General features: G+C 42.2%; 1 pseudogene; it reads right to left on the bottom strand.

Moving 5' to 3' along the window:
- Nucleotides 1–1,625: 1,625 nt before the first annotated feature.
- The window catches only part of LOC102871422, a 50,553-nt pseudogene continuing 41,552 nt past the window's right edge, over nucleotides 1,626–10,626 (bottom strand).

Below are 10,626 nucleotides of genomic sequence, written 5' to 3'. Positions count from 1 at the left end.
CTTTCTGCTGATGGATTCAAACCATTTGCAGCACTCAACGGCACGTAACAACAACAACAACAACAACAACAACAAAATGTAACATGGGTCAAGCTGCCTCTATTAAAGAAAATAATCCTTGGGTGACCATCCAATGGTATGTCTCAAACATGCCATTTGATACTCAGGGTTATGTAACTTCAACTCTGCGTGTCATGGTTTCAGTGCAAAACACATGAAGATTCAACCTTGTACTTTGACTAGGCTTGCTGGAGTTCTCCTTACACAATCTTAGCCACTTCCTTGCCAGAAGTGATTTAGAAATATTCTTCTAAAGCTCTGTAAGCTTCTGTTTCCTTTACTTTTTCTAACACTTGTGCTTGAATCCCTAGAGTATGTGCATTTCTTTGGCTTTAGCTGCAGAGATAAATTATGCAAAGATCATTAGGAAGATGTTGGAGAGCTCACGGAGTCAAATGGATGGAGAATCAGACTCGGGAAGCACAGAACCCAGGTGCAGGAAGTGGCAGTCTTGTCCTGGTGACCCTATGGAAATGGAAAAGTTACAACTAGTTTCCTCCTACCCTCCCAATCATGCTTTCCCCATCCATCATTCAAGGCCCCAGCAGAGAATGATTAGCTTAAGTACAAGACCAAGCTTTCTTGGTCTGGGAAGAAAGGATACTTTAACTGACAGCATGCTAGATCTGCATACAGGTTGTGGTTGTTATGTCTCCTTGAGTCAGAACGGACTCACAGCTGACCCTCCAAGAGGTTTTCAGAGACTGTAAATCATATGGAAGGAGATTGCCCATCTTTCACCCTCTGAGCAGCTGGTGGATTCAAACCTCAGGCCTTTGGGTTAGAAGCATAACTCCTAACCCACTAGGTCACCTGAGTTCATGACAATTACCTGTTGTTGTTGTTAGGTTCCCTCAAGTCACCTGTGACTCATATGTACAATATAAGTTTGAAACCTGGCCACCTAATCTCGAGCCAGTCTCGTTGTCTCTGGCAAATCTACCCCCGTTACCCCAGTCACTGTGTCAATTCATCCCATCCAGGGTCTTCCTCTCCTGCTCTGTCCCTTCACCCTTCCAAGCATGATGTCCCTCTCCAAAGACTGGTCCCTCTTGGCAACATGCCCAAAGTATGTCAGATGGAACTTCAAACAGTTAATTAGTCAAATAATCTGATGTATTTGAGGAGAGAATAAAACTAGAATGGCTGAACCCCAGAAAGTATCCACTACCCCTGTATTTTCTCTTCGTAACAGTGAATTCCTACCTTTTCTAATCATCTATAACAGGGAGTCAGTCATCCAAGTTTGTGACAAAGATTTAATTTTTTTTAGTAAGTGTAGTATTTTAATATTCAAGAGACTACTGAAGTTATGCCTGATGACCTGTACCAACATTTTAATCCAAATAAGAATAGACAATAGTGTTGTCTAGTTTTTGTTTCATAGTCATAAACTTAACTCTGCAGTCCTGTTAAATTTAGAGGAAAACATGGGACCCAAAGAAATGTAGAAAGAGCATAAAGATGAAAAGATACTGCAAACACACTGGGCTTAGCAGAATCATCTCTGGGGCTATAGAAGGAATGGTCTGGTGATTAAGAGAAAACATGAAATACAGATCACATTAGAGTTGTCTGTAGTCAGCGATGGTGATCTTCTTGCTGGTCTTGCCATTCCTGGGCCTGAAGCTCTCCATGGTTTCCACAATGTTCATGCCTTTTTTCATCTTGCCAAAGACTACATGCTGCCATCCAACCATTCAGTCTTAGTAATACAGATAAAAAACTGGGAACCATTTGTATTGGTTCTATTTGCCATGGATGGATAGGCTGCTAAGACCTGTGTGCTTCAGGATGAAGTTCTCATCAGCAAACTTCTTCCCGTAGATGAACTTTCCACCGGTACCATTATAGCGTGTGAAGTCACCACCCTGACACATAAACCCAGGAGTGATTCTGTGAAAGCAGGAACCCTTGTAGCCAAGTCCTTTCTCCCCAGTACTCAAAATGTGGAAATTTTCTGCTGTCTTTGGGACTTTATCTGCAAACAGCTTGGAGGAGATGCAACCTAAAGATTCACCTTGATGGTGAAGTCAAAGTACACATTGAGATTGATCTTGGCTGGGAACGAGCAGAGAAGACAAGTGTGCTGCTGAGGTGGCGGTGTCTGCAAAGCCAACAAAGAATAAGAATCTATCCATATTTTTCCCAAAAGGAAAGGCTTGATTAATTTATGCCTTGGAATAGAATGAGGATTCAATAAGATGAGCTCAGCAAAGTAGCCAGTGCAGTGCCTGGGTGGTAAGGCTCATTTAATGTCAGTCCTTTGCTAGCCCTTCCTGTTCATCCAGAGATGTGTTGACAGTCTCCTGACAGCTCGCCAGAGATGATTGCTCTGTTTTGTGAACCAGTTGGCATAACATTGGTAGCGTGAAATTGATCTTGATGAGAGTCCTTTACCAGCTCACCACTACATTCTCTCCTTTTCTTCCCAAGATGTGTGCAGAACTGTGAAGGACACTGTGCCAGGATTTGGTTCAGCTGTGAATGGAAAAAAAAACCCCAAAACACAAATATAACAGTGACTTAAGAGATGAAATTCATTTCTGTTTGATATAAAAAGAGTCCAGACTAAAGTAAGTAGTTCAGGGCTTGAAGTCCTTCAAACCCGGTTCCCATCAAGTCACTTCTGATTCCTGGTGACCCCATGTGTGTTAGAGTAGAGCTTACATTGTATGGTGTCAGTGACTGGGAGTTTTTGGAAATAGATTACCAGGGCTTTCATTTATCTGGGTGCACTTGAGCTTCCAGCCTTTTGGTAAGCAGCTGAGCATGTTAAATATTTTTACTAGGGTCTCCAGGGCTTGAGTTTGTTGTTGTATACCCTCAAGTCAGAATTGACTCATATCAGAACCTCCAGTAGGTTTTCAGTGTCTGTAAATCACACAGGAGGAGACTGTCCATCTTTCTGCTGATGGATTCAAACCATTTGCAGCACAACTCCTTACCCCCTAGGTTACCGGAGCTCCCTCCAGGGCTTGGGTAATAGGTCTTATTTGTAGCCTTGTTTTCTACTTTGTGAACTAACATGACTGTTAATGCTCCACATTCCATCCACATAGAAAAGAGAATGAGCAAAGAAACACCTATCCTTGTGTTTTAGTTTTTCACTGTTGCTATATATAACAGGGGTACCACAAGTGGGTGGCTTTAAAGAAAAGGCCTTTTTTTTTTCTCTGTCCAGTTAATCTTTCAGGTAGATTTTATGTCTTAAAAGATGAATATTCTAATATTCATACATAAAATTTTTATTGATGAAATCCTTTTATTTTATTTTTCCCCTATAATTATATTTTATTAATTTTCATAAACATTTACAGAGATTTTGGGTTTCCATTCATTCATTGTTGCACTATTCTCTCTACCCTCCTCCCAGTTTGTTCTTGTCCAAATGCCACAGTGCTTGTCAAAGCCAGTTCTGATTAATCTTCTTTGTCAGTGTGTCCTTTGCCATTCCCTATCACTCCTCCCTGAGAGAGACTTCACCCTGAGTCATAAGGAAAAGGGGATGGCGTATTCTCTTAGCTACTTCCTGCTGAAAAGGGACGCTGTGGGTTTCAGGGTGAAGATCTTCTCTCACTACTCTAAAGGGCCCCTTTGGCAGTAGGAAACACATAGACTATTATGGAGATTGATTTTGGAATTTAGATACACTCTTATTGATTGTGCTTGGCCGTACATGTTCATATCCTTGAAGATGTATCATGGGGGTGTTGCAAAGAAAAGGCCTTTCTTTTCTACAATTTAGGAAGCTGTAAATCTGAATGCAGGGCACATGCTTGAGGGGAAAATTCTTGTCTCTCTTAGCTTCTGTAGTCCTGGCTAGCCTTGGTTCCTTGCTGATGCTCATTGAGGCTGTGCACAGGCATCTATCTTAATTTCCCCCCTATTTGTGCTTGACTGTCTCTGTGTCTATGCTGTTCCTTATAACTTAGACTTGATTAGGTTTAGGACATCCTCTTCCTAATATATCTCATTAAAGTAAGAAAACACTATTTCCAAGTAAAATGACATTTATAGTGGTCAGGATGCCAATACATGGTTTTGCTTTTATAAATTTTTTTTAATAATTTTAATGAACATTTACAGAGATTTTGGATTTCCATTCATTCATTGCTGCACTTCTGTCCCCGCCCAGCCCTAACTCCCACCCCAGTTCGCTCCTCTCTTTGAAAAGTAAAACAAACACTCTCTTCCTGGTACACAATCCCCCCACACCCCTCCCACCGCCCCAAGTACATTCCACTATGCAACCTTAATTGTGAACTCTTGTGATAACCATAATACACTATCATACATCGCTTTTAAATTATTCTCTCCCTCATCTGTTTCAGTGCAGTATACACAATTTATCCAGTTTTTCTCAGTCTTACCACAACCCTGATATCAGTCCCATTTTACAGCAGTGGCACCATTCAATATTTGTCCTTTTGTTACTGAGATATTTCACTCAGCATAATGTCCTCCAGGCTCACCCATTTTGAATAATATTGCATGAGTTCCTTGTTTTTCAATGCAGTGTAGTATTCCATTGTGTGAATATACTACAGCTTCTCTATCCATTTATTTGTTGATGGGCACCTGGGTTGTTTCCAGCTCCTTGTTATTGTGAACAAAGCTGTGATAAACATGGGTGTGCCAATACATGTTTTGCTGTTGTTGTTGCATGCTGTCAAGTCAGAACTGAGTCATAGCTGACCCCCCAGTGGGTTTTTAGAGACTGCAACTTGTACAGAAGCTCATCTTGCTCCCAAGAAGCAGGTGGAGGCTTCTAAATCTCTGCCTTTGGGTTTGCAGTGCAACTCCTTACCCCAAATCTGCCAGAGCTTTAGGCAGAAACAATTAAATACATATTTTTTTTAAAATAAAATCTGTCCATTGCAGTAACCCCCAACATTTCTGCTTATATCCAGTAGGTTGAAGCGAAGGCACCTAGCCATATCTAGCTGGAAAGGAGGCTGGGAAATGTGTTATTTACTACAAGCAGCCATATACCAAGTTGGAAAATGAGAAAAAGGGAAGGAGCAATTCCTCCCCACCCCCACCCCGAGACATCTGGCCATCTCTCCACGAACTGGCAGGATTTAGGAAAGTATAAGAGAGATGGGGAAATGGTGCCAGTATGATGAGAATGACAGTGTTTTGTGCAAAACTAGAATTTTGGGCTGGAATAGAAAACTAGAAATTTTGAGAATTGAGGTTAAATAAACAGATGAAGGCCAAATGAAGTCCTAGGAGAGCAGATGACTTTTTTTTTTATATCTGATGTCATTAGAAACAATTGGCTTTGAATTCTTAAGCAGGTGAATGATATGATTAGAAACATTTAAGGCATGTTATTCTGGTACTAGGAGTTCTTGGTGGTTCAGTGGTTAAACTCTTGGCTTCTAACTCATATAGGTTGGTGGTTCACATCTATCAGGTGCTTTGCTAACGAAAAGGCCTGGTGGTCTGCTCCTGTTAAAACGGTGGCCTCAGAAACCCCAAGTTGTTGTTGTTATGTGCTGTCAAGTTGATGATATCTCAGTGACCCTATGACCAACACATCTGAACTCCTCTCTGTCCTGCACTATCCTCACCATCCCTGATCTACTTGAGCCCATAGCTATAGTCTCTGTGTCAATCCACCTTGTTGAGGGTCTTCTTTTCTTTCACTGACCCTCCACCTTTCCAAGCAGGTTGACTTTTCCCAAGGACTAACCCCTCTATGAGGTAGTTCTGTTTCATCATTGGGGTCATTATGAGTCAGAATTGAATAAAGGTACATAATAACAACAACAGTCTGGTCCTTTCATGCTAGACATATTAAAAGAGGGAGGCAAACAGGAAGCACGAAGGAAGTCAGAAAAGAGGCTGATTTCACAACTCAGGTGTGAGGTGATTATGTGGGGGCAGTGGGATTGAGAAGGAGGAAATAAATCTTGAGAGGCATTTACTAGAAAATGTGTTAGTATTGTTGACTGGCCTAATAAGAGATGAAGGAGAAGATTCAGAGGAAGACAAGTCTTAAAGTTTTTGATTGAGGTGGTGGAGAGGCAGGATTCCCAGCAAAGGGGTACTGGGACGTAAATTTGATTTGGTAGGGTGTTTTGATTTGGGCTAACTAGAAGTAGAGCCTGGGACAGGGTCTTTTGCTTAAGGGAATTTATTGGAGAAATATCTCAGGAGGAGAGTGAGGGAAATAGGATTGTTGTTAGCGGCCATAGAATTGGCCCATGGACTCTTTGTGACCCCATTTATAACAAGACAAAACACTACAGTGCTTGGTCTTGTGCCAGTGCCTTGATAGATTTCAGATCAAATTATTGTGATCCATAATGTTTTCACTGACTGATTTTCATTTGTTTGTTTTCACTTTTCATAGTGATTTGAAAGAAAGTTGGTAGAGCAGATTGGTAGTCCAATTGTTGTTATTGTTGTGTACCGTCAAGTCATAACTGACCCTCCAGTGGGTTTGCAGAGGCAATGAATCACACGGGAGGAGCTTGCCTATCTTTCGCCAGCAGAGCAGCTGGTGGATTCCAACAATGTGCCTTTCAATTGCCAGCATAACCCCTGAAAAGTCCCCTGCCATAGTTGATTTTGACTCAAAGCAACCCTCCATTTAGATTTTGAAGCTTTAAATACTTACGGGTGGAGACTAGTCTGCCTATTTTCCCCCCTCAGAGATGGATTTGAACTGCTGACATTTTGATTAGAAGCCCATTAAATGAAACTATACCACCAGAGCACCTCCATTTAAGGGATTAGGGAAGTGCAAGTGAAAACCAACAATAAGGTATTATTCCACGTTACATTATCTTCAGGGCTGAGTGGCAACTCAGGATGAGTCAAAACTGATGGTAGGGAATTAGGTTTTGGTTTAAGATGGATATGACTTTTTTTTATTTATTATTATTTTGTGTGCGTGTACCGTCAAATCAGATCTGACTGGTACAGGAGGATATTGCGCCTCCTTCTCTGGCAGAGCATCTGGTGGATTCAAACCGTGTACCTCTGGGATTGAGGATATGACTTTTTAAAAAGTGGAAATAACAGGTGTGGACAAGGATGTGGAGAAACTGGACACCTCATCCATTACTGGGTGTATTGTAAAATGGCACAACTGCTATGAGAAACAGTTTAGCCATTCCTCAAGAAGTTAAATATAGAATCATTACATAACCCAGCAATTCCACTCCTGGGTATACACGCAAAAGAATTGAAAGCAGTGACGCAAACAAATACTTGTGCATTATTCATCATAGCCGAAAGGTGGAAATAACCCAAATTTCCATCAAGAGATGAATGGATAAACAAAATGTGACACATACACAATGGAATAATATACAGCTAAGAAGAGAAATCAACACTCTTGGCACCAGCAGTTAGGAAATCAAAAGACAAATTGCATTGAGAAAGTCAGCTGTCAGGGATCTCTCCAGAGTACTGAGAAACAATGATGTCTGTCTAGAGACTAAGGCCTTTGCAATTACTTGCTATGCATCAAAGAGCTGGACAATGACTAAGGATGACAGAAGAAGAATCAATGCCTTTGAGTAGTGGTGCTGGAGAAGAGTCTTGAGCATACTATGGACCACCAAGAGACCAAACAGATCTGTCTTGGAGAAGGTAAAACCAAGTTTCTCTTTGGAGGCTAGGATTTTGAAACTCTGTCTCACATACTTTAAGCACATGGCCAGGAGGGACTGGTTCTTGAAGGACATCATGCTCGGAAGGGTGGGGGGGACAGCGCAGGAGAGGAAGATCCCAGATGAGATGGATTGATACAGTGACTGGTGTAATGGGGGGTCAGTGAGACTCAGGAGAGGGCAGGCTTCAGAGCTGTTATACATAGGGTCACAAGTGACTTGATACATAAAAACAACAAGAAGAAGAGAAATAAAATCTTGATGCATACTATGACATGAGAGGCTCACATTAGACCCTCTGGAAGGATTGAGTTCTTTTAAACCTCTATCTTCAATTTTTTATATGCATCACAACGTTGGATCCTAAACAAGCCAATACTGTCATTTCACAGTTTATGGACTAAGAGGCCTGCCTAAGATGACTCAGTGAGCAAGACTTCAACTATGAAGTGAGCTCAAATCTTCTGGGCTGATGCTGCTTTTATTAAGAAGCTGCTGCCTCCAAACCAGTAAATAAAACTCCTGGACTGGCATAGTTCTTCAATACCCCTGCCTCATGCATTCATCCATCTATCCATCCATCCATGCATGCAAGTTTCAGAGGCTACACAGGGAGAGATTGTCCATCTTCCTCCCTAAGAGCAATTGGTTTAGACTGCTGATTTTGAGGCCGGTTCAAACCACCTGCCAGCCTTTAGGGAACTCTGGTGGCTTCGTGGTAAGGAGTTGTGCTACCAACTCAAAGGCAGTTCAAATCTGTTGGTAGCTCAGGAAGAGAAAGATGGACAGCTTCCTCCTGTGTGAATCATTGCCTCTGAAAACCCCGCTGGAGGGGCAATGATGAGTCCATCCCAGCTCAATGGTACACAGCAAGAAGGCTGCATTTAGGTGGACAGTGCTTACCCCCTAGGCCACTGGAGCTCCCTTGCAGTTTGATGTTGCTCTTATTAAGAAGATTCTACCTCCAGAACAACAAATAAAATTCCTAGGCTGGGATATTTCTTCGCTATCCCTGCCTTGCTCACCCTCACTTAGGTGAGTGGGATGCGTCAAGGAGGGTTCAGATGGAACAATAAGCTAGGGATCTGAGCTCACTGCATAGTAAGAGGAGCAGGAAGCTGGAGGAGGTGGCTGAGGCACTTCCTGTTGGTCCAGCTCAGAGGGGAGAATGGAACCAATGTCCCTTCTCAATTCATATCTTACCTCTAAGAACACTTCATGGCCTCTGGAGGAAATCCGGTCAAAGTCTCATGTGGGGAGCAGCAGCTGATATCAAGATCACTAGTGTGTAGCAGCAAATCTTGAGACCTGTATCAGGCCTCAGCTTTGCAAATCTTGCCTGATCTCCCCCAACCCTCCCCCGAACAAACATCTCTTCAGAAATATCCTCAAAACAGCAGTTTCTCTCTTGAGAGATCTCAGATGAAGAAGGGCCTTGGGAAATCACAGCTTTTGCTTCCTCTGGAAGGGGAGAAGCCCTGGACGTGCTAACCCCTTGATGCTGGAAAGGTAACAAGGAGGACCCAAAGGAGCCCTTAACCATGGCTCTCATCATGTGTGCCATGTGCTGCCACTACCAGCTGCTGGCAAGTCAGCTCTGACCCACGATGACCTCTGTGCGCGTGAGAACAGCTGTGCTCTGTGGTGTTCATTGGCTGATTTTCCAGGCCTGTCTTCCAAGGCTCCTTCACGTGACCAACATGTTAGTTCTCAGCTAAGCATACTTATCGCTTGTACCACCCAGGGATTCCTTCAGCTATGCAGAGACCTCCCAAAGGGTCTTGTTTGTGATCTCTGGTTTCACCCTACTCAGGTCACCTCTACCAAAGGCATGAATGCTCAGCCCTTCTGAACAAAGCTCATGATTTTTCCTATCACCTCTTACCTCCTTAACCTCTCCTTATCGGACCTGCCTCACTGGTGAGTCACCCAGACTGTTTTGTTACAGCCCCATCAGTGTGCTCATTGCTGCTCCCCCATGGAGAATTACTCACTGCTGATGTCATTCATCTCTGGAATGTGTCCTACATGACACCCAGGCTCCCACATCCTTTATTATTTTGTTTAAACGAGCAGTGGTGTTTTTTTTCCCTCCAATGATTAAAGTACTGCTTGTTTGCTATGGAAAATCTGTGAAATGAAAAATTTATACAGAAGGAAAAAGAAAAGTCACTATTGTCTCACAGCCCAGTTATAGATACCATTGCTATTCTGGTGGGTTTCCTAGAATCTGCCTCACCAAACGCCTTTCTGTTTCAGAAACTCATACAATCTTATTCGTCCTTCTCTTTAAAGTTAGTATCACGCTCTTGCTCTCTCTCGTTCTGTGAGCAAATTTACTCATTCTTATCATGGTAAAGGTCATATTCTCAGAAATCTTTCATCCACCCCTGAGCTAGAATGTGTCAGACAGACACATTCACTATACTCAATACTTTCCCTTTTACCACTTATAACTGGAAAGACACATTCACTATACTCAATACTTTCCCTTTTACCACTTATAACTGGAAAGAAATGACAATTTCTGTACACATACATTTAATGTCTATCTAGTTAAGGCAACTAGTTAAGTTGCTTTTGTGTAAGGTCAATCAAGGCTTGACTTCTTGCGACCCTAGCAACCATCATGGTGCCTTACATACAGAAAACACACAACACATTACGCTAACACTCCTCTCCAGACTCATCATGTGTCTGTCCTCTCAGCACTTTAAAATGGTTAGTTGAACTCCTGAATTATCTAATTATCACATAACCTGTTGTGGCTCCTGGCACATAAAACAGAGCTAAAACATCTCATTCTAACCCTCCTTTAGAAACTGTCTGTCCTTTGAGAGAGAGAGACCTGTAAACAGAGCATCTTGGTACATCAGAAATATAGAAGGGACAACTATGAGATATCATCTCACCCCAGTCAAAATAGCAAAATTTA

This window comes from Elephantulus edwardii, unplaced genomic scaffold, assembly GCF_000299155.1.
Source record: "Elephantulus edwardii isolate Elephantulus edwardi_28Jun2011 unplaced genomic scaffold, EleEdw1.0 scaffold00184, whole genome shotgun sequence".
NCBI lineage: Eukaryota > Metazoa > Chordata > Mammalia > Macroscelidea > Macroscelididae > Elephantulus > Elephantulus edwardii.
Note: the sequence above shows the minus strand (reverse complement) of the source record. Positions and strands in the feature narration are given on the sequence as shown.